This window comes from Chiloscyllium plagiosum, unplaced genomic scaffold (assembly GCF_037043375.1).
Source record: "Chiloscyllium plagiosum isolate Xiang-an unplaced genomic scaffold, Cpla_swu_hap1 HiC_scaffold_46, whole genome shotgun sequence".
Classification (NCBI taxonomy): Eukaryota; Metazoa; Chordata; class Chondrichthyes; order Orectolobiformes; family Hemiscylliidae; genus Chiloscyllium; species Chiloscyllium plagiosum.
The window spans coordinates 30,949,976-30,974,732 of record NW_028270184.1 but is presented as its reverse complement, the minus strand read 5'-3'; positions in this window follow the sequence as shown (position 1 = coordinate 30,974,732).

Below are 24,757 nucleotides of genomic sequence, written 5' to 3'. Positions count from 1 at the left end.
CAGGTGCACACACCGACTGCACAATAACGTGGGGAAAGTTAGTAAAGGCATATAAACTATTAGGAAAGCCACGTTAGACTGATGAATGGGCTCTCTAAGTTCAAATAATGCTGACCGTGTTCATGTTGATCTTGTCGAGTGCTTGTCCTGTGCAGTGTACCCTGTATGCCTTAGTCTGTCCAAGCCTATTTCCACCCTATGTTCTGCCTGGCTATGCTGACTATGACCTGTCTCCACTGCTCATAAACAAAGTTTTTCCCTGTACTGGGGTACACATGGCATTAAATCAAACCAATCAATCCTGGTTAAAGTATGGAATTTCTTACTCTACAATGTCTGTTTTGGAAATAAGTGACAGCTGCCACACCTCGTGTTTCAGCGTCACCATTTCTTCGTCTCTCACAGCTCTACAGATTAAACACTCAGCTTCGTTACTCTATGCTCATGTTACCATCGTCCGTGTATGTGTTAAGGAAATCATTCCTTACAAAGGAGATCAAATCAGTACAGAGTGCCCCAAATGCGCTCTCAGCAAGGCTCGACAACAGCAGGGATATGGCTTTACTTATGTACACGGTTCATCTTACAATGAAGGACAGCATACCATTGACTGTACCCTTTACTTACACAGGGTTTGATTCGGATCAGCCAGCATAGACTTGTGAGTGGGAGATCATGCATCCCAAATTTGTTAGAGATCTTTGATGAAGTGACCAAGAAGGTTGATGACGACAGAGCGGTAGACGGAGTCTCTATGGATTTCAGTAAGGATTTTGATAAGGTCCCACACGGCAGGCTGCTCTGGAATGTTCCATCACGTGGAATGCAGGGGGAATTGGCCAATTGGATACACAGTTGGTTTTGTTGGTAGGAAGCAGAGTGTTTAGTGGAAGGATGCTTGTCAGACTGGAGGCTGGGTCAATTGCTCTTTGTTATCTATGATTTGGTTGAGAATGTGCAAGGCATGATTAGCACGTTTGCCGATGACACTAAAATAAGTGGGATCGTGATCAGTGACGAATTTTATCAGAAATTGCAGCAGGACCTTAATTAGGTGGGGAAGTGGGCCGAGAAATGGCAAATGGAATTTAATATAGATATGTGGCGTCTTGCATTTTGGAAACTGAAATCAAGGTAGGAGTTTCATGGTGAATACAAGGGTCTTAAGGGGTGTATTGGGAGAGAAACCTTGGGGTTCAGGCGCACGGTTCTCTGACAGTGGAGTCACAGGTAGACAGGACAGTGAAGAAGGCGTTTGGCACACTGGCCTTCATCAGGCAGGACATTGAGTATATACGTTAGGAATTTATGTTGTAGTTGCATAGGACTTTGGTAAGGCTGCACTTGGAGTATTATGTTCAGTTTTTGTCACCTTGTTATAGGGAGGATGTTATGAAATTAGAAAGAGTGCAGAAGAAATTTACACGGACGTTGCCAGGACACAATGGTCTGAATTATAGGGAGAGGTTAGATAAGCAATGACCTTTTCTTTAGAGTCTGGGAGACTGAGGGGGGACCATATAGAGCAGTATAAGATCATGAGGGGTATGGATAGGGTGAATGCTCTCAGTCTTTTCCCACGGTTTACAGAATCGAGGACTAGAGGGGTTCAGTTTCAGGTTAGAGGGGAAGGAATAAAAAGGAACCTGAGGGGCCACTCCTTTACACATAGGATGGTGCGCGGATGAGCTGCCAGCAGATGTATTTGAGGGGGGTACATTAACAACATTTCAAAAGCATTTGGATAAATATTGGATAGGAAATGACTGGAAGGATATGGGCCAGCTGCAGGGAAATGGGGATAAGCTTGGATGGAGATTTAAAAGGTGGAGTCGAACCCTTCTGTTAATTCAAACCAAACACCCAGAAAAGCTCACCTAACTTTGTCATCTGTTAAAATATGAGTGACACAGATCTCCTACATTCCACTAATTACACAAAAATTAACAAGTTAGTTTCTTAACTTTAATAGTGAACACTAAACAACAACTATTCACAAATACAAGCTCCTCTTTTCTTAACTACTGACTATCTGACTCCAACTCTGTAAAAATATGCTGTTCCAACAACCCACATATTAAACATTACAATCTCAAGACCACACAGTCTCCATCTTCCCCGCTGAGTTCACCCTTTTACTGCTGATCTCCCTGGGTCATTCTTTTTCTTTACTGCAAGTAGGTTTAACATGAACATGTATTTTTGAGAGAGAGTGTTTGAGATGGCCAGTTAACACGACTGCTCTACAACCATAACTCTGCTGTTGGATGGCAGTGGCTATCCCTCTAGTGTTCAAAATGCTGGGTTTATATCCTCCCCACGATATAATAATTTTCATAATTTGATTGCTGTCCAGGTGTCCAAACAATAATATTCAAATTCCGTTGGCTTCTGGTATCCTGAGCGTTATTTAAACTCTTTGGTTGTATTTGAATTGCTGTCATAACAGCAACCAAAACTCAGGTATCCACTTCCCAGCTAATTATGACATGTGGAACAGCCTGACCTATAGCTGGCATCTGTGGGTGTACCTTCTATTCAGCAAGATCCATTCTGTCTTAAAGTGACCAGGCATGCTTTCGGCTTCATAACACTTTCCCCTCCAGAAAAGAAAATGCACCAGCAGAATGAAAATATGGCATCATTCCTTTTCCTCTAATTCCTAATCCCATTATTATGAAATACCAAAGTATTAATCTCAGTTATTCCATTCATATTTATTCTGCATGCCTGTATAACGCTGGAATAAGTCAAATCTTATCAATACGTTTTCCTTTAAATCTGCGATGACACATCTGCTCTCACATTTTAGCAACAACATCATGTAAATTTTGTAAGTTTAAAGTCGGTAACATAAGATTCCTATGAAATAGTATCATATTCTGGTCTTTAAATATTCCAAAAAATGCGAGAGATTTGTCCTTGTCCACAACCATCTCCGACAATTCGTTTGTCATATAAACATTAAAATATTGTCAGGCCAGTACGAAACTTAATCATTCTTTTTCAATAATGAAGATTTTGTACTTCTTTTCTGGTGGATATTGAGTTTTTTCGACAAGTAGCCAATTGGCCATTCAGTTCCATCATCATCTTTCTGTATCAATACATCTCCAACCCCTATATCCCATGCATCTAACACAATTTTCAAAGGGTTTCAAAATATTTGGTGTATCTAAACCTGATGCGGTGATTAATCCTGCTTTAAAATGCCCAAATGTCTCCTGACATTGGTCTGTCCACCACAATTCTGTGATCTTCTTTAATAAATCCATCAGTGGTGCCAATACGCTGCTGAAATTTGCAACAAACTTCCGATAGAATCCACTCAGTTCAAAAAATCGAAGCACCTCGTTCTTCGAGGATGGTCGTGGAAATTCCTCAAAGCCCTTCGTCTTTGTGTTCCATCGGGCCAACCTTCCATGGCCAATGTAATGTCCCAAGAACGTCACCTCTGCCTTCGCGAATTCTGTTTTCATGAGGTTTATTACCAAGTTTGCTTCTTGTAATCGTTCAACAGGCTCTGCCAACTGTAACATGTGAGCTTCCAATCACTTGCTAAAGATCATTACATTATACAGATAAACTGCACAATTTGTTCATCAGGCCATAACTCTGTTCCTGAGTCTTAAATGTGTCTGGAGCATTATTCATTCACATTACATACTCTAACGTTTTATTGTCATATCCGGTATCTTTATGAGATAGTTTCACTGACACGACATTTTTTAAATTTGAAATGGGCTACTAAACCTGGCTTTGAAGAGATTTCCTACCACTGGTGGTAATACTAACACGTTATCCCCACGGGAGATCGTCAAAGTTTCAGAGTTTTTACCTGCCACCTGTTTCATTCCATGCTGTGTCCTCTTCAGGTGCTGTTTAGCTAACTCACCTACTCCATTTAATTTCTCCCTCACCTCAGATACATCATCCAAGTGTGAGATCTGCGACTTCGGTCCTGTCAGTTTATATATAATTAATTTCAAAGGGCCTCTCACTTCATGTACGAATATTAACTCAAAGGAAGAAAAATGAGTAGATTTATTTGGGGCATCTCTTCTGCCAAACAATATAATGAGACGCCTTTATTCCAATCATTCGGGTAATTCTGACAGTACGCTGTTAATATTGTCTTCAGCATCTGATGCCAACTTTCCAAGGCTCCCTTCGATTCGGTACGGGACGCACTTGATTCAAACTGCTGTATGCTGAAGCTATCCATGACATCTTTAAACAGCTGAGCAGTAAAATGAGACCGTTGGTATTACTGAATCACACTGCTTAGCCCACAGCGAGTAAAGAAAGCTACCAACTCCGCCACCTCTCTTTTTGCCCTAACACTCCATAATAGAATTATCCCTGGACATCGGGTAGACACATTCATTCTGATCATCAGATATTGGTTTCCACTTTTATTTTAGGAAGGGGAGCTCCACAATTAATCATAACCTGCGTGAAAGGTTAATCGATTACAGCATTTGGCAACAAAGGTGCTTGTTTTAATACTGCATGTGACCTACCTACCATTTGGCATGTATGACATGCTCAACAAAATTAACCACGTCCTTGTGCATTCCAGCCACTAGAAATGCTTTAGCCTGAGTCTTCCGTGCATCAACCCCTTTGGCTTTTTCTTTCGGTTTTCCTTCCTGTTGTAACTTATTACAGTTGGATCTTGTTACGAGATAGACTGGAAAAATCCCTGGGTATTTTTCTTTAAATTCCACAGTTCCCTGGTCTTACTTTGGCTTCTCCACCACAAGGGGTCCCTCTCCTATCTTGGCTCCTGCTAAAACATTCCCAAGAACAAACTGTATTCCTGGAACTGACACTCTGTCAATCAATCTCACTGCTACTTCCCCAACCTTGATTTGGCTCTCCAAACTAATGTTACACAAGGGAATGTTTAATTTCTGTCCCCATTTTACAAATTATCACGCTGTTGAGTAACATGTCAGAAAGAGTGAAAATGCTTCCATCTCTGACTATTAGAGGCCGAGGGAAAGTGAGGGCTGCTGATGCTAGAGATCAGAGTTGAAAAGTGTAGGGTTGGAAAAACACAGCAGGTCGGCAGCATCCGAGGGGCAGGAGATTTGAGGTTTCAGGCATAAGTCCTTCATCAAGAAAGTGGGAGGTAAGGGAGGGGCAAGGGGGCTGAGAATTAAATAGGATGGTGGGGGTGGAGCTGGGTGGAAAGGAGCTTGGAAGGCGATAGGTAGATGCAGGTGGGGTGTGATGGTGATAGGTCGGAGAGGAGGGTGACTTGGAGGAGGGTGGTAGGACAGTTGGACACCTCAAACTATACAGCATCAATGTTGACTTCCTCAATTTCCAAATCGCCCCTCCCCCAACCTCATTCCGGATCCAACCGTTCAAATTAGCATCGCCCTCTTGATCTGTCTAAATTGTCCATCTTCCTTCAAATCTACCCACTCCACCCTCCCCTCCGATATATCACTATCACTCCCACCAACAACTTCCTATCGCCTTCCCAGTGATCCTCCCGCCAGCCCAGCTCCTACACTCCTATTTATCTTTCAGCCCCCTTGTCCCCCCGCCACATTCCTGACGATGGGTTTATGCATGATATGTCGATTGTCCTGCTCTTCGAATGCTGCCTGATCTTTTGTGCCTTTCCGGCTCCTCACTTCTCAACTATTAGATACTGTACAGATCCCGTATCTTGCAAACGTATAACATCTTGTCCTCCTCCACAGCCCAATTGTTTTCTTAGTAAGTTTTATCTACGGAGGCAAATTCTTTATCGAGATCAGACACTGACTCCTTACACAGCCCCTGCCTCGGCTTTGCACTCTCCTGCAGCTCCTCGGATCTACTTTACCAGGTTCACTAATACAACTGGCTTAAACTCTTTTACCACATCTTTTCCCAAAATATCTTCCTTCAACCCCACAGCACTGTGTGTCCCAGCTTACTGCAGTGAAAATACCTTTTCCCAGTGCCCTTCTTAAACCATCAGCACTGTAATTTTATGTGTTCCATCCCGTTATAGTGAGAACACCTGAGGACTTTCACCACCTTTCAACCCCCTTGGGCTTCTTTTTCACCAGTGGTAAACTATTGCCAGTGTGCCTTTCTCTATGTTTTGCAGTGTAGGATCTCCCCTTCTCCCAATTTCTATCCCTCACAGGATGAAAATCCTCCCAGGAGCTAAATTTCATCTCATGCACCAATGCGTATTTACCTGCCATTTCTGCCGCGCTTCTCATTTCTTGAACTTCCTGTTCATTCACATGAATTTTTACTACCTCTGGAAGTGAGTCTTTAAACTCGTCCAGTCGAATAATCTCCCATTGGGCTTCATAGGTCTTATCCATTTTTAAGCCCTGCACCCATTTATCAAAATGACTGTGGTTATTTCTTACAAACAGAACATACGTCTGACCTGGTTCCATCTCTATATTTCTGAACTGCTGTCTATATTCTCCTCGTACCAATTCATAAGCACTCGAAATTGCCGGTTTGACATCTGCATAATCTCATGCTCCCTCATATGAGAGCACTGCACATACCTCTCAAACTGTGCCCACCAGCTTAGTCTGAACTTGCATGACCCACAAGTTCACTGGACACGCCATCTGCTGATCCAGTTTTGCAAATGAAATAAAAAAGGTTTCGGCATTTTTCTTACCGAAATATGGCAATGTATTAACATAGTTGTATACATCCCTACGTTCTCCCTTCATCGTCATTCTGCTAATTTAACTTTCGATAATGTTTTTTTTTTCATTTTCCACATCTCCATATCAATACCATCTCTCTCTCGTTCTCCCTTTGTATCTAGTTAAGAAATCCACCAATTAATCTTCATGGCCCATCTCTCAAAACTCCTCCTTTCAGTTTAAATTCAATGCTCTCTTCAAGATGTAATGAGGATATAATTAAGCAAAGTAACTACAAAGACATGCGGGAGGAGCTGGACAGAGTTAATTGGAAGGGGAGCTGAGCAGGAAGGACCATGGAGCAGCAATAGCAGGAGTTTGTGGAGATAATTCGGAAGATATTACCAGAAATTCAACCCCAAAAAGATGAAACATGCTCATGGGAGTTCAAGGCAGCCATGAGAGATAAGGCATCAAACCAAAACAGAAAACATACAATGTGGTGAAGATGACTGGGAATCCAGAGAATTCATTGGCTCTGAAACGACATAAGGCTGGCATCACTGATACTGCAGAGCTCTTAATCATGGTCAGGGAGAGAAACAAAGGAAACACATTCACTTTAAACACAGAGGATGGTATTTCTCAAGGAAAAAGATTCAGGTGAATTAAACATTTCAATTAAGATCAGTTAAATCATTTTGCGGAATGTGTCAGATTGGAAGCAAGACCCGGGGAGACAGACCCTCAGCAGAATGAGAGTATGAAAATGGAAGCATTTCCACATCAGAAACCAGGTTAGGTCACTGAGTACAGGGCTGATGGGTGAATGGGTCTCAGTGTGAATTGGGGAACAGACCGCAGAATTGCATTGCAGATATTGCAGCTCAAAACTGCGTATTCATGTAGTGCTGTAGACCACAGCAGCGGGAGAGGCAGACCTGCATTCATACACAACCTGTAACTTTTTGCCAGGATGACATCTCCGTCTGTCATTACGATCAACACCATCTATGGCTCAGTGACGAGTGTGGGTGAACATGTCAGAGTCGGAATCACATGAACCTTAACCTGATGCTAACTCATTAAAGCTACCGGACTTGACCAACAGATCTGAACGAAGCCCTGCAGTTCTGCCAAATTCAGTCAAAAATGGTGATGGATGATTGGACTGGAGGAGAGGACTTCACAAACATCCTCATCCTAAATAATGGGACTGACCCGCACATTAGTGTAAAAGAGAAGGATGTTTTATCTGCACCACCCTCTACCAGAAGTGTTGAATCGATGATACACCTCACCCTCATCATGATGACCACAAAATCACAGATGCCAGTATTCAACTAATTCGATTCTCTGCATGTGAGATGAAGAAACAGCTGAACACAGAAGGCACGACAAAGGCAATTGGTCCTGACCCCATTCCTGCAATAGGACTGAAGACTTGTGCTGCACAACAAGCCGTGTCCCTGGGGAAGACGTTTCATTCCAGGTACAACTCTGACATGTCCCTTGCAATGTGGAAAATTACTCAGCTATGTCCCATTCGCTAAGAGGGGAGTAATTACAATCTGACCAATTACCACACCCTCAGTCCCATCACGATAGTCAAATTGGTGGGAGTCCTTTTTGACAGAGCTGTGAAGCAGCACAGAAGTAAACTGCTCAGTATGGTTTCCGATAGGTCCCCATGTGGAAATGGTGCTGCTGTGGAAATGTCACTGGATTACTAATCCAGACCAGGCTAGTGCTCTGGCAGCTGGTGGAAATTAAAAATAATTAATAAAATATCGAGATCTAAAATCTGGTGTCGGTAATAGTGACCTTGAAGCCAATATCGATTGTAAACAGAATTTCCTTCTACAATGTACTTTTAGGAAGTGAATCTCCCGTGATTTCCTGGGCTGGCCTAAAAGTGACTCCAAAGACTCTGACATGTGAGAAACATTTCAATGGTCTCTGAAACGGCCAAGCAAGACACTCATTTGTATCAAACTACTCCGAGGTCTGAAAGGATGAAACCGGACAGAACATCCGGCCTCAGCATCAGTGTCGGAAAAGGGGATAGGAAGCACAGTCCCCTGTCGATTCTGCAGAGACCTCCTTCCTGACATCTGAGAGTTTGTGACAGCATTTACAGAGCTTTCCCACAGACTGCACAGAAACCGCGGGAAAGGAGTAGATTATCCAACACATTGAGCCTCCCCCATTCTAGTTCATGGAAAAAATCTCCTCAATGCACTACGATGTGCATAATCGTTAATGTGAGTAACCTTGGGAAACTATAAAATACGAGGTGCAGTAGTACGTTTGGTCCATCGAGTTTGCTACCCAATTCAATGTAATGATGGTTGGTCCTTCATTTCCACACCGTACCCGTGCTCTCCCACCATCCCTTTACTGTCTCTAAATCCTTATCTATAATCAGTGTCTTGGTTTCCAGGTGCGAGAGAATACCCCATGTTCACCAGTCAGTGAGTGCAGACATTTATTCTCATCTAAGTGCAAAATGGCCTGCCTGTACCTAATACTGTGGCCACTTGTTTTAGACGTCCCAGCCAGGGGAAGTATCATCCCTGCTTTCAATCTGTCTCAGCCTGTCAGCGTTTTGTATATTTCACTTAGATCTCCACTCATTTTCCTAACCCCATGGAATACTGGCCCAGTCACCCCAAACTCTGCTCCCACAACAATCCCGTCATCCCAGATATCAGTCTGGTCATCCTTACATGCTCTCCCTCAATGTTAGGTTTGTCCTTTATTAGGTATGGAGATGAAAACTTCTCACAATACCACACAGTGTTTGAAATGATGTCTCACCAAGATCCTGTACAGGTGCAGTAAGACACCCTTTCTCCTGAACTCAAATCCCCCTGAAATGAAGGTCAGCAAACCATTTATCTTCGTTACTGCTTTCTTTCCTGCAATATTGCTTTCAGTGACTGGTGTACAAGGAGATCGAGATCCTTATCAATGTTATAGCTCCCCACTTGCTGGTTCTATATACACTGGTTAGCGTGGCAATGCCATTCCTAGTATTGATTTCTAGTTCCAGAACTCACTGCGCTGCAGGGAGCTCAGAGGTTTATGCAGAAGGAAACAACAAAAAGGATCATACATCCCTTTGTAAATCAACATGTTTCAACCAATCCCTTTCAAATGGTAGGCTGCCAATTTATCGTTTCCACCAAAGGGCACACCGTCACCTCTATCCACGGTGATATATGTCCAAGTCAGGATGGTGAATGGCTTGGAGGGGAACCTGAAGATGAAGGTATTTCCATACATCTGCAGCCCTTGTCCTTCTAGTTAGACATGGTCGCGTGTTGGGAAGATGGTGTCTGATATCTTTGGTGAATCATTTCATTGCAGCGTGTAGATAGTAAAACACTGCTGCTGCTGCTGCTGAGCGTTGATGGTGGAGCATTGTGGATGAAGGGACAATCAGACAGGTTGCTTTGTCCTGGATGGTATTAAGCTTTTTGAGTGTTGTTGCGGATGCATTTATCCAGGCAAATTGGGAGTCCTCTATCACAGTTCTAACTTATGCATTGTAGATAATGGACAGACTTTTGGAAGTCAGGATGTGAGTTACTCGCCGCAGTATTCCTAGCTTCTGACCTGCTCTTGTAGCTATTGTGTTTATGTGGCGAGTCCAGGGAGTTTCTGAACAATGATTACCCGCCAGGACATTGACACTGGGGGATTCAGTGATAATAACACCATTGAATGCCAAGGGGCAGGTTAGATTGTATTTTATTGGTGATGATCACGGTCTGGCATTTCTGTGGCCTGAATATTACTTGCCACTTGTTAGCCTGGATACTGTCCAGATCTTGTCGCATTTGAACATGGACTGCTTCAGTATCTGAGGAGCCACAAATGTTGCAGAACATTGTACAATCATTGGCGAACATCCCGACTTCTGACCTTAAAATGGAGGGAATGTCATTGATGAAGCAGCCCTGAAGAGGTTTTGGCCACTGCTCGAGGGACTCCTGCAGACTTGGAGGTGAGTTGACTGACCTTCATCAGCCATGATCACCTTCCTACGTGTCAGGTATGATTCTAACCAGCCGGGAGTTTCCCTCTGATACCCTCTGATACCCATTGACTCCAGTGTTGCTAAAGGCCCTTATACCACACTTGGTCGAGGGCAGCCTTGATTTAAAGGGCTATCGCTCTCACCCCACCTCTGGAATTCAGCTCTTTTGTCCATGCTTGAACCACGGTAATGAGGTCAGGAGCTGAGTGGCCCTGGTGGAGCCCAAACTGGGCGTCATTGACCAGAGTATTGCTGAGCAAGTGCTGATTAACAGCACTGAGACCTTCCATCACTTTACTGATGATAGAGGGTAGACTTATGGAGTGGTAATTGGCCGGATTGGATTTGTTCTGCTTTTTATATACAGGAGATACTTGGGGTAATTTTCCACATAATCGGGGAAAGCCATTGTTGTAACTGTATTGAAACAGTTTGGCTAGAGGAGTGGTAAGTTATGGAGCACAAGATTTCAGTACTGTTGCCAGAATGTTGTCAGATTATGGACCCTTTGGAGTATCCAACCATTTCTGGATATCACGTGGACTGAATCGAATTGGTTGATGACTGGTAACTGAATTGCTGAGGACCACTGGAGGAGGCTGATATAGATCATCCAGTCAGCACTTCTGACTGAAGATTGTTGCGAATGCATCAGCCTTTTCTTATACACTGAAGTGCTGGGCTCTTCCATCATAAAGAAAGTGGTTGTTTGTGGAATCTCTTCCACCAGTGAATTGTTTTATTGTCCCCAACGTTTCTCGACTAGATGTGGAAGGATTGCAGAGCTTAGATCTGATCCTTTGCTTGTGGGATCACTTAGCTCTGTCCATCACTTACTGATTATGCTGTTTCCACACATTTTGTCCTGTTTGTTGGCTTCACCAGGCTGCCACCTCATTTTCAGGTTTGCCTGGCGCTGCTCCTGCCCTCCAGCACACTCCATTGAACGAATGTTGATGCTCTGGATTGATGGTAATTGTTGCGAGGGGGATATGCCGGGCCATGAGGTTGTGTGGCTGTACAATTCTGCTGCTATGTATGACCCCCAACACCTTATGGACATCCAGACATGTGCTGCTAGATCTGTTCGAATTCTGCCCTATTTCGCACCGTGATAATACCACCCAAAATGGTGGAGGTTATTCTCAATGTGCAGGTGTGACTTTGTCTCCACAATGACTATGCGGTGGCCGCTCTTACCGATACTGTCATGGATACTGGCAGATTAGTAAGGCTGTGGTCAAATATGTATTTTCCTCTTGTTGGTTCCTTCATCACCTGCCGCAGAACCAATCTCGCAGTTATATCCTTTAGGACCCGGCTATCTCGATCAGTAATGCTGTAGCTGAGATATTCTTGGAGGTGGACATTGAAATCCTCCACCCAGAGTACACTTTGCGATCGTGCTACCCTCAGTGGTTCCTTCAAGTGTTGGTCAGCATGGAGGACTACTGATTCATCAGTTGAGAGAGGCTGGTACATGGTAATCAGCAGGAAGTTTCCTTTCCCATGTGTAAACTAACGCCATGAGATTTCATGGGATACGGAGTCACTGTTGAGGACTCCCAGAGCAATTCCCTTCCAACTGTATACCACTGTGCCGCCACTTCTGCTGTGTCCGTCCTGCTGATGAGACAAGAGATATCCGGGAAAGGTGATGAGGAACCTGGGACATAGTCATACTCACAGAATCATACCTTACAGACAATATCAGGCTGTTACTTGATGAGTTTGTTTATTTCTATTCACTGTTTGCTGCCAGCTGTCCCATTCTAGACACATAGCCATATATTAGCTCGATCCACTCAGATTTGATTTTACAAACTAAGCTTGAAGTTTTACCAAAGCATCTCTAAAAATCCAAATGTTTTAGATCCATTGCTTCTCTATCATTTGTCTCCCAGTCTGCTTCTCAAACATAATTCCCATTTCATAAATCTATGTTAGTGTTGTCTATGACCATTACTTTCAGCCCCAATAATTTCTCCTAAACCATTTACTTACTATGTTCCATGTTCCATATGCTCTATAATTTTCCCACACTAAACTTGGTTTTCCTAGTTTTGTTTGAAAGTTCTGTGAAGACAGAACTAAAGTAATGATTTCATAGTTCTGCCATTTCCCTGTTCCCCATCCTCCATTCTCTAGTTTCAGATTGTAAGGAAGCTGCACTTGTTTTCTCATATTTCTCACGTTGACATGATTTGACAAGTTATTACAGTTTACTCTTATAACCCTTGTGAATATACTCTGCAGAAACTCATCAATTCCTGTCTTAAACTGTTCAATAATTGACCTTCCATAACATACACTCACAAGAGCATAGACTCTTTGCCAACAGAAATACTGCACGATCTATATTCCCACTTTCCTACAGCAGGCCCTTAGATGGGAATGTTATGACACTTCCAAGTGCTCATCCAAGTACTTTTTAAGGATTGTGAGGTTACCCGTGGTAATTCCCCTCTCAGGAAGTAATTCCAGAACCCAACAGATTCTTGGTGGAAAAAACTGTATAAATCCTCTCTGAACCTCAACCTTTTCACTTTAAAAGTGTGCTCCTTTGTTCTTGACCCTCTGACTAAAAGAAACAGCTGTTGTCTATCCCCCCTGTCCGTGTCGCTCATAATCTTATCCGTCTGAATCACGGACCCCATCAGCTTTCTCTGCTCCAAAGTAAACAACCCGAGCTTATCCAGCCTCTCTCCATAGCTGATATGCTCCATCCCAGGGACCATCCTGGTGAATCACCTCTGCACCCCCTCGAGTACAATCACATCCTTCCTGGAATGTGGCTCACAAAACTACACACAGTATTCCATTTTGTCCGAACCAAAGCCCTGTATTGCTCTTATAATCTATGCCCTGATTAGGAAACGCTACACCCAAGGTCCAATTCTTAACTAGTCCATTAACCTGTCCAGTCACATTCAGGGATGTGTGGAGAAGCACACTCTGAAGTTCCCAGTGTGCTGCCATTCATTGAGTCCTCCCCTGTCTGGTTCCTTCTTCCAAAGTGCATCACCTCATATTTATCAGGGTTACATTCCATCTGCCATTGATCTGTCCATCTGACCATTCCATCTGCATCTTCCTGTAACTTAAAGCCTTCCTCCTCATTGCTAAATACCCAGCAAATTTTTATGTCAAACATACACTTAATTATCACACCTCCCCCATTGTCCACCTAGCCCCCTCCACATTCACATCTTTTTTTATGAATAACACAAATAATAAGGGACGGAGCACTGATCCCTTTGGTTCACCAGGGGACACTGGTCTCCAGTCACACAAACAGCCTTCTCTCATCACACTCTGCGTCCAGATTAATTCCTAAAATAGCTAGATTGTCTGATGTGGAAACTCAGCCTGTGATCTCAAGTTTCAACACATGAGAGGTGATTGCAGTGAAACTTTGAAACATCAAAAGGATTGAATAACAGAGGGACAATTTTCGTTGTAACTTGTCAAGTTATCCTTCATATTGTGAGGTTTTACTTTATTTGTCAGTTTCCAGATGGAATTTTTTGAAAGGCCTTCCTACAAAACAAAACAATCGACCACCTCAAAATAATGCAATCAAACCCATTGGATATGACTTCCTTCTGATAAAGTCATGATGATTATCCCTGATCAAACCTTGTGACTCTGATTGGAGTTCGATTTTCTCCTTCCCTATTTTCTCCAGTAGTTTTCTTAACAGTGATCAAATACTCGCTCGTCTATAGTCACCTGGCCTATCTCTCCCACCCTTACGGTGTAGTGGAATCGTATAAGCAGTTCTCCAGTCCTCTGGCACCTCCCCTATGGTCAGATTCTAATTTAAATATTCAGTCAGGGTCTTTCCTCCCTTGTCCCCAACAGCCGACTGTGATACAACTCATTCAGACATGGAGATTGGTCCAAATTTATACAGAACAAAGCCTCAAATCCCTTCTCATATTTTACATCAATCTGTTCAAGAGTTGTCCAGTCCATCTTCTTGAATTCTGTACCTGCCTCCTCCTTCTCCCAAGTAAAATAGATGTGAATATCTCATGTAGCAATCCATCAATGTTCTCCAGCTTGACACACAGATTGCCCATTTGGTTTCTAATGGACACTAGCCGTTTGCTGATTATTCGGTTCTACTTGTCCGTGTAGAATAACGTGTGATTCTTCCTGATCTCGCCTACTTGTACTTCCCCATGTCCCTCTGTTATTCAGTCCCCGCTATGTTTCTAAGTTTCACTGCAATCACCTCTCATGTTTTGAAACTCGGCATCACGTGCTGAGATTCCACATCAAACAATCTTGCTATTTTAGGAATTAATCTGGAAAATCATTTTAGGGATTAATTTGGATGATACCTTTTGCAGTTCTTTTATCGTCAGTGCATTCTGAGATTGGGACTCCGAACGATACACAATCCTCTAAGTTTAGTCTCCCCAACATTTGATACAACTGATTCACTGCATTCTCTATATTCCAATTGCATCCACAAGAATGTAAACCTTATTTTTACTTTCCATTTGCATATGTTCTTCCCACTACCTCTCGCTTTAACTTTTTTTATGAGCTTACACTGTGAGTTCTTAAAAAAGAGCTCCTAAATATCCAACTCCACGTTACCAATTGGTTCTTCATTGCCTAAGTATCCAAGAATCATCTTCAAACCATTCCAAAAAATGTTTGCCACTTCTGGTTTTCCTTTCATCGATACATTCTCACACTCCCCGGTTATGTTATTACCTTCTAACTATCTAGTAGCATGTTCTTTGTAATCGAGTCCAACAGACACCCGACTGCAGATGACAAGTTAACTGGTTTGTAGTTCATCACTATCCATCTTCATCCTTTCATAAACTGTTGGATAATATTTATAACCTTTGCCTTATCCAGATTTCGGGAATGTGTCGGAAAATAAAGTGAAAATCCGAAATGCAATCAACATGTCTATTGCTGGTTCCTCTGAAATTCTTGTATGAAGTGCAACTAGTCTGTCAGATTTATAAATCCTCAATCCAGCTTTCTTTTCAAAGATGACGACAACATTGATAAGAATGATCTTATACTTTACTTACAGAGGTCCCATGGTCACTTGGTATATCTGGAAGAATTTCTTGATATTCTTCCATGAAGATAGACACAAAGAAACTGTTTCTTTTCCTTGCGATTTCTCTGTTCTCTGCAATAAATTATCGTGAACGGACACCAACTGTTCCACATTTGACCTGATTTTTATTTTTTTTTCATACATTGATAGACGTTTTTTATGAGTCTTTATGTTTTTCTTTCGTTTGCACGCTTTTCTCTTTTTGATTTTCTTCTCAGTTTCTTGGTCATCCTTTGCTGGGTCCTACATTTCTCTGAATCCATGGCTTACTGCAACATCAGACATTTTTCTAAGCTGCCTCCTTTCATCTAATAGGTAGATGAAGGTAGAGTTGAAAGTGATAGTCGGAGAGGAGGGTGGACCAGATTGATAGGAAGGAAGTTGGACACATAGGAACATTCAGACATGCAGACTTGGAAGGTTGGAGTGGGATCAGGTGGGATTTGGGGGAAATTGGGAAATGGGGAAATCCACTATGATCCCCGGTGGTTGGAAGGTCCCAAGACAAAAGAGGAGGCTTTCTTCCTCCAGGCTTCTGATGGCTCGGGTTTGGCGATGGAGCAGGCCCAGGACCCTCATGTCCTTGGCAGAGTGGGAAGGGGATTTAAAGTGCTCAGCCAAAAGGCGATGGAGTTGTTCAGTGTGGCTGTCCCAGAGATGTTCGCTGAAATGATCCACAAGTTGACCTCCTGCCGAGCCAATGGAGAGAAGACCACATTGGGTTTAATGGATGCAGTCGATGAGGCGTTCTGTATGTTTTAATCACCTATCACTTTCAACCTCACCTTCATCTACCTATCGCAATCCCAGCTACCTTCACCAGTCCCACCTCCTTCTCATTTATCTCTCAGCCCCCTTGGCCCATAAGCTTCATTCCTGATGAAGAGCTTATGCCCGAAACATCGATTTATCTGCTCTTAGTATGCTGCCTGACTGTGCTTTTCCAACACTACACTCTTCGACTCTGATCTCCAGCATCTGTAGTCCCCAATTTCTCCTCACACCTTCATGGCTTGCATGATTCAGATTTATAACGGTTACTTCAAATAAAACAAAAATTGCCGTGTACTCAAACAGCATAAAAGAAAACCACTACATTGTGGGCACTGTTCCCAAAAGGTCCTTTCCAGCAAAAGTTTCAATTAGCTCTTCTGATCACTCAGCACCAATTCCTAAATAACCTGATCTCGAGCTCAGTGCTCAACATAATGTTAATGCAAACCATCTCACACGTGGCCATGAAATCCATTTTCCCCTGCATCAGCTTCAATTGGGTTAACACAGTTTAGATATAATGTAAACAGTACATTATTACTGCAATACCCACAATGTGTATATCTCATTTCCTGCTTTATAACATGTCCAGCATTTGTATTGCAGCTTTCACTTTGATATATAACTCCAATCAATGTTTGCTCCTCCTTGCTGTGTTTGCGCTCCATCTTACTAGATTCTGTGGAATCTGAGCTACGTGGGCTCTGGGGAGATTAATGGTAGAGATCGTCTCACCACATCATTTATGATCTTCTCAAACTTTAATTTCTCCAGATCTCCCGTTATGCTGATGGAGTAGAGAAGGACAATGATCTTCCAAAATGCTCTGTATTCCCCCAGAGAGCTGAGACTGCTCTAAGCTGGGTGGGAACCTTAAAGCAGGCTGGTAAAGTGTTGCTGCTGCTGTACAGGGTCTTAATGAGATCACATCTGGAGTAGTCTGTTTCAGATTTAATCTCTTCAATGAAGAAAGGATGTTGTTATATTGGACGCAGATTAGAAATAGTTCCCTCAATTCATTCCTGCAATGAAGGTGCTAGCTTATAATGAAAGGATGATCAGATTGACTCAGTAGCCATTGGAGTTTACAAAATTTAAAGATGATCTTATTTGAACATAAATGACAGATGGATTCAACAAGTGAAGTTAATTACACAGATAGTGTAGGAATCCATTCCGTTCTCCAGCCTGTTACACAGGAACAACAGGAGGATAACCAGGCCTTCCAACCTGTTACACCAAAACAGGATCAGCCCCTGGAGCCTGATATACACTTATAGAAGGAGGCCAATCAGGAACTCGAGCCTATGCTGCACCAGTATCCTGTTAAACAGTAACAGGATCAGTCCATTCAACCTCCTCAAGTGTGTAACATAGGAACTGGAAGAGGTCACACAGTGACTGGAGATTGTTACACTGGGATAATAGGAGACCATTCAGACCCACCGAGCCTATTGCAATTGAATTGGATAAGGATAAAAACTATCTGAGACTTCTTTCATGAGAAAGGAAGAGGTAATTTAGACACGTGATTGTTGTATGGGAAGAAGAGAAGACCAATTACTCCCTCGGTCACATCACCTGGATACATGAGGAGACCGTTCAGTATTTTCACCTGTTATGGAGAAGTATGAGAAGACTCATCAGCCTCTCAAAGTTAGGCAGCAACAGTAAGATTCCATAATCTCCCAATCCTCTAAAGCATCAACAGGAGGAGGTTATTCTGGCCTTGGAGATGACAACATGGGAACACCAGAAAGACGTCAGATATTGTACATCAGCAGGATGATGACTCCATTCAGCCACACATGCCTGTTACACAGCAATTGGAGTAGACCTCTTAAAGTCGTGTGCCTGTTAAACATGAATTCAAAGAAAACGTAAAGGTTTTCAAAAGGGAAAATCTTGTAATAATGGTATACATTAGGGACTAAAGTGTAACAATAAACTATTGTAATTTAAGGCAAATTATTAGAATCCATTGTTCAGGACATTTGCAAACTTAAACCACAATTCGTCAGAGTCAACATAGAACATAGAACATAGAACATAGAACATAGAAGAATACAGCGCAGTACAGGCCCTTGGGCCCTCGATGTTGCGCCGATCCAAGCCCACCTAAACTACACTAACCCACTATCCTCCATATACCTATCCAATGCCCTCTTAAATGCCCATAAAGAGGGAGAGTCCACCACTGTTACTGGCAGGGCATTCCATGAACTAACGACTCGCTGAGTGAAGAACCTACCCCTAACATCAGTCCTATATCTACTCCCCCTTAATTTAAAGCTATGCCCCCTTGTAATACCCGACTCAATACGCGGGAAAAGGTTCATACTGTCGACCCTATCTAACCCCCTCATCATCTTGTACACCTCAATCAAGTCACCCCTAAACCTTCTTTTCTCTAGTGAAAACAGCCCCAAGTGCCTCAGTCTTTCCTCATACGATTTTCCTTCCATACCAGGCAACATCCTGGTAAACCTCCTCTGCACCCGTTCCAATGCCTCCACATCCTTCCTATAGTATGGCGACCAAAACTGCACACAATATTCCAGATGCGGCCGTACCAGAGTCTTATACAACTGCATCATGACCTCAGGACTCCGGAACTCAATTCCTCTACCAATAAAAGCCAGTACGCCATATGCCTTCCTCACCGCACTATTTACCTGGGTGGCAACTTTCAGAGATCTGTGTACATGGACACCAAGATCCCTCTGCTCATCCACACTACCAAGTATCCGACCATTAGCCCAGTACCCCATCTTTTTGTTATTCTTCCCAAAGTGAATCACCTCGCACTTAGCTACATTGAATTCCATCTGCCACCTTTCTGCCCAGCTCTGCAGCTTCTCTATATCCTGCTGTAACCTGCCACATGCTTCCTCACTGTCAACAACTCCTCCGACTTTCGTGTCATCCGCAAACTTGCTCACCCAACCTTCTAACCCCTCTTCCAGGTCATTTATAAAAATGACAAACAGCAATGGTCCCAAAACAGATCCTTGCGGAACACCGCTAGTGACGGCACTCCATGAAGAAACTTTGCCATCAACTACTACCCTCTGTCTTCTTCCATCCAGCCAATTCCTAATCCAAACCTCCAACTCACCCTCAATGCCATATCTCCGTATTTTCTGCAGTAGCCTACCATGGGGAACCTTATCAAACGCCTTACTAAAATCCATATATACCACATCTACCGCTTTCCCCTCATCAACCTCCTTCGTCACCTTTTCAAAGAATTCAATAAGGTTTGTGAGGCACGACTTGCCCTTCACAAAACCATGCTGACTATCCTTGATCACATTATTCCTATCTAGATGTGCATAAATCCTATCCCTTACAATTCTCTCTAAGACTTTGCCCACAACAGAAGTGAGACTCACCGGCCTATAGTTACTAGGGCTATCCCTACTCCCCTTTTTGAACAAGGGAACCACATTTGCTATCCTCCAGTCTTCTGGGACTACTCCTGTAGACAAAGAGGACATAAAAATCAAGGCCAATGGCTCTGCAATCTCCTCCCTTGCTTCCCAGAGAATCCTAGGATAAATGCCATCAGGCCCAGGGGACTTATCTATTTTCACCTTTTCCAGGATTTCCAACACCTCTTCTCTACATACCTCAAAGCCATCCATTCTACTTATTTGTGCCTCAGTATTCTCATCGACAACAATGCCCTGTTCCTGAGTGAATACTGAAGAAAAGTATTCATTCAGTGTCTCCCCAATCTCTTCCGCCTCCACACGCAACTTCCCCCTCCTATCCTTGACTGGACCTATTCCTACCCTAGTCATTCTTTTATTCCTAACATACCTATAGAAAGCCTTAGGGTTTTCCCTAATCCTATCTACTAAGGACCTTTCATGTCCCCTCCTTGCTGCTTTTAGCTCTCTCTTCAGGTCCTTCCTGGCTACCCTATAACTCTCAATCGCCCCAATTGAACCTTCACGTCTCATCTTGAGATAGGCCGCCCTCTTCCATTTAACAAGGGATTCCAATTCCTTATTAAACCACGGCTCCCTCGCACGACCCTTTCCTACCTGCCTGACCGGTACATAATTATCAAGGACACTCAATAGTTGCCCCTTGAACAAGTTCCACATATCATTTACACTCTTGCCTTGGAGTCTACTTTTCCAAGCCACACATCCTAAGTCATGCCTCACCGCATCATAATTTCCCTTACCCCAGCTATAATTCTTGCCCTGTAGTACACACTTATCCCTCTCCATCATGGTTTTATGAAGGCTAAATCGTGTTTCAATTGTTTGCTTGAGTTATTTGAAGATGTTACAAACAAGGTGGATCGTGGGAATCCTGGAGATAGAACATATCTGGTCTTCCTGAAGGCATCGGATATGTCGCTTCTCCAATGAGTAAGTGGTAAGGTCAGACAACATGGGTTTAGGAGTAAATAATACGCTTGGATGCACGATTGATTAACCAACAAAATGTAGTCAAAAGGAATAAATGTGTCATTTTCTTTTGGCAAATGCAATTTGTGGGGTGCCATTGATTTCAGTACTCATGCCTCAACCATTTGCGATCGATGTTATTACTGTACTCGGTTGATGGGATAGAAAATATGATGCCAGATTTTCAGATGACACTAACATTGGTGGGAAATTACTTCGGAATGATGATGCAAGAGATTTTAAAACTATATGGATAGGTTGGGTGAACGGGCCAACAGTTGGCAAGGAAACTTAACGTGAATAAATATGGAGCTATTCAAGTTGGCCAGTGTAATAGAGAGACAAATTATTATTTAAATTGAGAGAAAGTTCGAAGTGCTTAGGTGCAGAGGGATCTGGGTGTCTGCTTGCATATCATAGAAAACCTGCCTGCGGGTACTGCTAGTAATGAGAAATGCAAACATAATTTCAGTGGTTATTTATAAAACGGTAGAGTAGAAAGGCAGGGAGTGTTGGAGTAGCTATGCAAAGCATTAGTGAGGCTACAACTGGAGTACAGTTTGGGTGTCCTGCAGAATGAGCTATTTCCATTGGAGGCAATTCAGAAGAGCTTCATTAGATTGATTCCATATTTGAAGTGTTGTCTTATGAAGATAAATTGAACAGATATACAGATGCTGAGTTTGGTGATGTCGCTGTGGTCAGCAAGAGATTAAATTATCAAGAGAGGGTGGAAAGTCTGCAAATAGATTCAGAGAGTTAAATGCAATAGATAATAGTTTGGCAGGTGGAATTTAACATGATATAACCTGTCAATCCATTTACAGGAATAATGGAAGGCAGTATGTTACTGAAATGGAGAGGGATTACAGGGATAAATGATATTGTGTACTGGGGGGTTCACTCAGATCCATTCAGACAGGGAAGGTTTTGCTCCATCCCTGATCATCTGCTCCCAGACACTCCAAGTGACCCCATTCCTCTCCGTACACATGGAATACTTTGATGTGGTTGATTGGTGGTGGGGATGATGTTTTGAAACGTGCATCAAGGGGACGGCCTTTATCCAAGATATATTCATTTCTTTCTACCTGGAGACCCGAAGACGATGAAAATGGCTGACTGCTTCTGAATGAAGAGGCCGTGATTGATGCCAGGACAGTGGGTATTCACCAACATGATGCACTGTGATGGTCACACTGTAACATTAATAGAGAGAGAGAGAGAGCTCCTTCAGTTCCTCTACCTCTCCCCATTGACATGGGGACTCTGCAGATGCCATGTACACCATCGGGAATCCCACTATACTGGATACACCCGGCAGCTCCCTGCTGTGGGAGAAACAATGTATTTATCTCATCCACCATATATATCTTCCATCACCGAATGGTGACATTTGATGTTGAGATACTGCGAAACGATGGATATGTCACCTAGTCCTGCCTGGAAAGTTCTGGATTATAGAAGCTGAATGAAATAGTGACCATCACAACCACTGGCAGCATCATCTTCCCCCTGGTGTGAAGCTGCAGGTCGTGTTGAAGGAGGTGACACCGCTCTATGATCAGCCCCTTGTTCAGTCAGGACCCCTCACACTCTGCTCCTGGGTTAGGTGGAGCTTGGGAAGCTGTTCCTGGAAAACCCGGGGTGGATATAGCAGATCCCTTTCACCGCACGCACACTCACTTTTGCCGTGGTTTCAGAGCTTCCCTTCTCTGCAGCCTTTGCTGCATTGGTTGTTCAGGTTGCAGACCCAGATGCTGTAACTACAGTCCCCATGTTCTATTCAAAGTTGGGTCACCAAATCCTCAGGTCTCCCTGAATTTTTGAGGCAGCTCGCAGCACATCCTCCAGCAAAGCATCCCCTGCCCCTCCACTAAATTTTCAATCACAGGAGCCAGTCCGAAACCCCTCGGTACAAGTGTTGTGGACCAGTCCAGATCCCCCCAAAATATTTTAAGAAGGCCACTTAGACCCAAACCTTTCCTTATTCTGAATATAGATATGTTGCGACTGGTCAAACCACTCGACATTAAGCAAAATATAATCTATTAAAATGCTTTAGTTAAAATACAATCAAAGAAAAGAAAACTTTGGGGTAGCTTATATGTTGGAACACTTACACAAACAATAGATACCGCACCTTCTTGGTTCACACCGCTTGGCCCAAAGATATGTTCAAATACAGATCCTTACAGCAGTTTTTCAACCCAGGAGGAAACAACATCAACAGAGATCTGAGAGAAAAGCAGCTGGAGATCATGTATTGAAACTTCCAACCCTTCTAGGATCCCCAACAGCTTCTGAATGCTGCAGCTAAAAACAAAACGAGGAAACCTGGTGTGGAAGAGCTGCCTACTGCCCTTCCATTGTTACCACCGTTTTAATGAAACTTAAAGGCTTTCTCAGTTATTTGCTTTAAATGTTTTCAGACAGCAGTTCTGCACCTCTGCATTTAAAACCTCTATTAAAAAAAATCCAAGAGAAAATAACCTTTTTACAGATAGTATCCTCACGACTCCATCTTTAATAAAATAATCGATCAATATACAACGGTGGATTCATTTTAGACCTCCTAGACATCCTCTGTTAGTAGTCTGCAATACATGTATATGCGCGTATAATATATATATATATATAATATATAACATTGACTCTGAGCATACAAATGTTCACAACTAGATTCGATTTCTATCATTTTACTCCTGCCACAGAATGCCTTTGTCTTTCTTCATCCAACTCTCCACAACGTGTCAAAAGTTAGGTTTTCTCGCCCTGTCACCTGTGTAATTTCAAATTGAATGGCAGCAATAATAAGCTCAATCGAAACAGACTGGTCTTTCTCTCCCTAAACTTCTCCAAAATTTTAAGGGTTCACAATCAGTGATAAAGATTTGACTCATGTCTGATATTCGCAATTTAAATGCTGAAATGTTGTAACGCCAACACGAAGCTCAAGGCCTCCTTCCCCATTGTGGAATAAATCTATTGATGTTTCCACCGGACACTCCAACCACACGTTACGTTATGGAGCACTTCTCATCTCTCCAACAGTCCTTCTGAATGACATAGCTCCTCATGTCTCAGCATAAAAGAATTACATGCTTCTTAATGCTGTAACCTCTTTCCCTGCTACTCCTGGCCTATGCCAGTAAAGCTTACTTTCACAGGTATATATTTTAAGGTCTCGCACAATCTTCTCCATCCCGCACAGAAACCAAACTTTGATTTCTGAACCAAATCATCATCATCAGCCATATCAGCTTCTAATCTTGCCATTGTAACTCTCTGCTCTTCCACACGAGTTCTCACGACTGCAGGAAGTGAATTGTTGAACTTCTCCAAAATAAGAATCTCTCTAACAGTGTCATAGCTTTGCTCTGTTTTTAATACCCTTACCACCTTTCAAAATTACTTTGTTTTATCCTTTCAAACTCAATGTGAGTTTAACCAGGGACCGTTGTTTAGATTCCGGAAAAAATGTCTGTTGTCTTCTGGCACAAGCTCATATGCACTTCAGATGGTTTTCTTCACCACCCCATACTGGCCAGATACCTCCTCCGATAGGGATGCAAATACCTATCAGTTTTGTTTGGATCAACTAAATCCACATGGTCACTGGTAACTGCATTTGTTTAGCCACTTTCTCAAAAGAAATTCAAAAGGCTTCTCCATCCTTCTCATCGAATTTAGATAATGTCTGGGTGCATTTAGACAGAACCCCATAAGGCCATTGGCTACTACAGGGTTGCTCATCCTCACTATCCTTCTCATCCAGCCGACCATTTAC